Source organism: Sinocyclocheilus grahami, unplaced genomic scaffold (genome assembly GCF_001515645.1).
Source record: "Sinocyclocheilus grahami isolate Dianchi unplaced genomic scaffold, SAMN03320097.WGS_v1.1 scaffold542.1, whole genome shotgun sequence".
NCBI classification, from domain to species: domain Eukaryota; kingdom Metazoa; phylum Chordata; class Actinopteri; order Cypriniformes; family Cyprinidae; genus Sinocyclocheilus; species Sinocyclocheilus grahami.
The window spans coordinates 307435-313366 of record NW_015505721.1 but is presented as its reverse complement, the minus strand read 5'-3'; positions in this window follow the sequence as shown (position 1 = coordinate 313366).

Below are 5932 nucleotides of genomic sequence, written 5' to 3'. Positions count from 1 at the left end.
CGGCTGGAGGGACCGGCTGTATCGCGTCCTTCGCTAGCAGGACCGCGATCCCTGCATGCAAGACAGGATCATCCTTGTAGTCCGCCGGGGCAGGATGTGTCGAAACGCCTCCGTCTGCTTCTGCGCGGCAGAGAACTGTTGAGCTAAGCCCTCCACCGCTTCGCCGAATAGGCCGGCCTGGGAGATCGGGGAGTCCAGGAAGTGATGCTTGTCGGCCTCCCTCATATCCGCCAAGGTCAGCCATAGGTGGCGCTCCTGGACCACCAATGTGGACATCGTCTGACCCAGGGCCCGCGCCGTGACCTTCGTCGCCCTGAGCGCGAGGTCCGTCGCCGTGCGCAGTTCCTGCAGCACACCCGGGTCAGCACCACCCTCGTGCAACTGCTTCAATGCCTTGGCCTGGTGGACTTGCAGGAGGGCCATGGCGTGCAGGGCGGAAGCGCAATTCGTCAGTCACGACTGACGTAACGTAGAATGTGACTGACTGAAAGGGAACTTTGTATATATGTATGTCTACAGTACCTGTCAAAATTTTCAGATGTTTGAAAACATTACACTTTTTAAATGTTCATAATGAAGTATTTTATGCTCAACAAGGCTGCATTTATTTGCATTTATCTGGATTTATTTGATCAAAAATACAGTAAAACCGTAATGTTGTGAAATAGTATAACAATTTAAAATAGCTGTTTTCTATTTGAAAATATTTTAGCATCATTACTCCAATCTTCAGTTTCCCACGGTCCTTCAGAAATCATTCTGATATGCTGACTGATTGAATTTATAACTCTATTTATAACTTGATTGCCTGAAAAGTATGTATGTATGTATTTTTGGTGCTTGTTTCTGTAGCAGCAGCCAGTAGTCTCCTGCAGTATGCCAGCAGAGGAAATCGAGAGTGTGTCTCTTCCTGTAGGTTGGAAAAGCTACAGATCACCTGAGGGACGGAAATACTATGTCAACACAAGCACTAAAGGTATCACTGATGTGTGTATTTGTGTATGTCAGTTGTTTTGACTGCCTGGAACAGTATGTCTATGGAGCAGTATGTTTATGCAAAGCCTTTTCTTGTCCCTTCTTGGAATAGGCTCTCTGTATCTCTAATATCGAAACTAAATATATGTGGTGTAGAAACAATTTTTACAAAAAAATTGCTAGTAAATTGCAAAATAACCATACATAACAGATTAAACACTGAAATTGTTATTTTCTCGCAAAACATGCTCCGATCTTCCTTGTTTTATTTAATATAAAAAAAAATGTATATATAAGAGACAAAAAGAACACTGGGTGTTTCATAATAGAAAAAGAGTGTACAAATTATGTGTCAAGAAAAAGGTTCTTAGAAGAAAAGGCTTATTTATTTATTTATTTTATGTGTGCCTTGGATCATTATTTTTTGGACTGTCTTATAAGCTTTGAAAATGAAGCAAGCATATTCCCTGCAAAACTTTTACCGGTATCTGAAATTGTGACCTGTCACAAAAGCACAAAACATGCAGTAGTAGTGTTTCATTGCTGGACAAAAAATTAAAAATAATCAAGGCAATTTTTCACCAACACTATTTATTATCATAGTTGCATAAATGATACATGTATTACATTTATTTTGTGTATTTTTGTGGCTGATAAACTGATAAACTGATACTTTCTAGAAAAAAAAATGCTTTGGGCAATGTATGATTTTTTTGGTTTGTGTGCTACCCATTTTTAAATATCATATTAACACATTGTACTAGTTTAAGGTACTTTAAAGTATTCCTACTGTTATAAACAACATGGTATTATCATGATACTGTGTGATCAAAAACATGGTAATTCTATAATATTACTGAATTAATATCTCAATTTTAATAAAGAATAGCATCTCTGACCAATGTGCACATGATATGAATGGTCATATACATAAAAGTAAAAAAGCTCCAAGCTAATTTAGTTGCCCTTTCCAAATTTATCTAATTTTATGGTCTTTCTCCCGCTGCTGTGGTATCAGTCTCATATGCCACAGTGATTCATTCATATAGCCTGAGGCTCATTTTTACATGTGTACGTTGCCTGATAAAAACGCGAAACGTTGATAAGGTATCTCAGTATGTTGTTGTCTAATCATAGAATCCAGTTCTTCCTCATTCAGCGCCACAGGCTGGAAAACTTCATTAGCATTCTTCATCATCTTTATAGCCTATTCATCTAGAGAGGGGCAAATCAGGCTGATCTGGATTAATCTGATAGTCTCATGTCCTTTCTCACATACTCCCACACTGTTTTCATCTTTCTTCTTTCTCTTTTCTGACAAACCCTAGCACACTGTCTGGGATGTATAAAGCTGTAATGACCTCTTGTTTTCCTCTGAAGCATAATTGAAGTGAATTTTGAATTTGTGGTGGTTTAGTCATGCTAACTATCATCAATTTGGAAGTACAGATTCCAAAGAACATTTCATATAATGCAGGATAAAGACCAGATAGAAACACACAAACTACTGCCTGTTCAGGCGATGACTGAATATTTGCTGCAAACAATGTTGTCACCATAATGGTGTAGGTACAAAGATATCCAGCCGAACCTTGACCTCTTGGTGCAACTAGCCCTTTAGTTGGGCTTTGATTTGATGTCCTGATGTTATTTCTGCTCTCTAAGTAAATGGATGTAACAAAGGTTAAATCTTACTTTAAAACAGCCATGCTGTTCAGTGGCCTTTTGTAAACATGTGCTGTGGATTTTTGTTCATTCTGAGCTGGCACCCCGCATGATTCTCCAACATCCTGGCACTAAACTATGACTGCCCTGTAAACACTGGCAGAACTGTCCAGAGGCGATCTGTTTGTACAGCGATGCTGTTCTTGCACTGTAAACACTTTTATTCTATGCGTATGCGTTGTTTCTCTTTGCTGGAAAAAATGTACAGTATAGTGAGGACTGCTGCACTAATTTTGGCATGTGTCTCTCAGACATCTAATTTGTTATAAAAAATTTGTTATTTCTTTTTCAGAAAGCTGGTTCTGATTCAATATCCAGATTTACACTGGAAATAAAGTGGCTACCAAAAATCAACAATATATTTTGAACAAAGGTCTTTAAAGTCAGAGACTGAAATAGTAACATTACCATAAACTGCATAGACCCAGTAATAACCAAACTGATTAACATGAATAGCAAATGTGATTTACACAAAATAAACAATGAGTCAAAAATACCAAATACATTTTGGTGAATACTATAATCATGACAATACTATACGATTTAATTAGATATACAACCTTTGGACAGCAGTTTCTTTTCCCTTTTAGAAATGTTCTGTTATCCTGATTATGCATATATTAAATAGCCGTATTTATTTTTTGCAGTTAGCATTGTTTTTTCTCTGCTTCATGACCCTATCACAACAGACCCAGTTTTGAATTGTGACATTGAGAAGCAGTGTGTGCCCTATCTGAGGCTGATTAGCAAATTGTGTTTGCACAAGAATGTTTCTGTGAGGGAAAATCGTTTTTGACTGAATGCTTGGAACGAAGGATGCTGTTTTGCAAGAGTTAGCATAAAAAAAATCCATCTTGACTCACAGGAAACATGGGGCGACTGTGTAAGAAAAATATGGTAACAATTTTCAGCCATGGCTGTGAAAAAGAAAAATTGCTTTTGCAATGGTATTCAGCAACTCACCCCTACTTGGGCTGACTGTTGCGTGTGGACTGTGAGGAATAAGTCTTTGTCTTGATTGAAGAAGAGCTCTAGTTTTATGTTTTTTAATGTCATGATAAAACAGTAATACAGAAAGGCAATATATGTGTAATGTCCTAACACTAATGTAGTATACATAAGCAATCAAAGCTAGTAACCTAGACTAGTGAGACATCATAAATAACATAACAATGCCTGTGTTTGTGTTAGAGACAACGTGGGAACGGCCAAGCATATCCACCATCAGCCCAAAGGCTTCTGGGTCTCACCAACACTCAGGTAATATTTGTACTAGGGCTTGAAAAAATATTGATTTTCCCATTTCAAGCCAATTCAATAGCGTTTTTTTACATGATACATAAATCCAATATCATCATTTGTCTACTTTAATCGTAACTAAATCACAATGTTTGGTTACCATTACTCAACAAAACTGGATTTTTTTGTAATGCTGCATTTAGGTGCCGAATACTTTTGGAAAACAGTTAAAGCAAGTGTTATTTACACATATATCCAGCTGTCCACACATGCCCACAGAGGTTTGGGCAGTTTTCACAGTTTACACAATTTACATCTTATATTCAAGATAGAGCTTAATGAAATGTGGACATACACAATTGTGTTTAGATTATATACCCAACAGTAATGTAATGTTAATGCTAAATCACGTACTAGGATCAATAAATCAAGATTTGCCCATTTTGAGATATTATAATGTTTTGCTGATAACTTTACCTGCTTTGGAGAACAACGGTTAAATTTGTAAATGTAAATATTCATTTAGTTTACAGAGGACAAATATATAGGAAGGGATCATGACAGAGGTTAAAAGGGACATGGTGGACAGATGTGGAAGAAGGATGTGATTGAGGTGTAGAAAGAATGCAGTGTGGACAGAGACAAAGGATGAAGACATGGTGGACAGAAACATAGGGAGAGGACATTGGACACAGGTGAAGAAGAGGACATGGCGAACACCGCGAATGAATACACTGTGAGCACAGGTGAAGGGAGCCGAAATGATGGACAAATGTATAGAAAGAGAGATGGTGGACAGTGATGTAGATTGAGGATTAGAAAGAGTACAGTGTGGACAGAGACAAAGGAAGACGACATGATACACCATAATGTTTGTGGAGGACAGAGTGGACAGATGTGTTGGAAGAGGACATGTGGACACAGGTGCACAGTAGGAATACAATGTGGACACAGGTGAAGGAAGAGGACATCACGGACTAAGGTACAGAAAGCGAGGGGACATGGTGAACAGTGATGTAGAAGGGAGATGTTACGGAAGATGTACAAAGAGTAGAATGTGGACAAAGACAAAGCACAAAGACATTTGGACAGAAATGGTGGGAGGGGACAGAGTAGACAGATGTGTAGGAAGAAGACACGTGGACACAAGCAAAAAGACATTATGGACAAATGTACAGAAAGAGAGAGAACATGTGGATGATGATCTAGAAGGAGTATGTGATAGAGATATAAAGAGAGTATGTGGACAGTGAAATGTTGGGAGAGAACAGACATATAATAAGAGGACATGTGGACACATATGAAGAGATAGGACATTATGGACAAAGATATAGAAAAAGAGAATGCATGTTGGACAGAAGCACAAGACATAGTAGCTTAAATATGACATGTTGCAAGAAAATAGGCTAAGAATCAGAAGTGTGAGAGCAGCAACAGGAAAAAGAATTTCCCAGTGTTTCAGGAGACTGTAGTCTGTGTATCAAAGGCTGGATGTCAGTGCTTATAACAGGGAAGGCTGGCTCATTAATGCTCTGACTGTGTGTGTTTCTTCAGCCCTGAGGGAAGGCACCGCATTGTACCACAGCCTTCGTCATAATAATCACTCACCACTGGACACAGTCAGTGGACACGTACACACAGGCTGTTCAGCCTTAGTGCGAGCTGAATGTTGGCCATCTGTGAGACGTGGGTCCAGACTCAATGATATGATTACTACTTAGACAAAATGCATTATCTTGCACATTAGCTTCAGTGTGGTGTCAATAAGGGTTTATTAAGTCAGTGTGCATGCGTCAGCACTCACATAAGCTGATGAATACATAAAACTGTTGACATAAAAATTTTGACTGCTGTCTAAAACATGTCCTATGTTGTGTAAGTATCAGGCACTTCAATCTGACTTAGAGCAGTGTTTTATGAGCTGTGGGTTGCAGAGAGGAAATCGTGCAAAGAATGTGAATGATTGTGCATTTATATCATTTTAGAAATATAA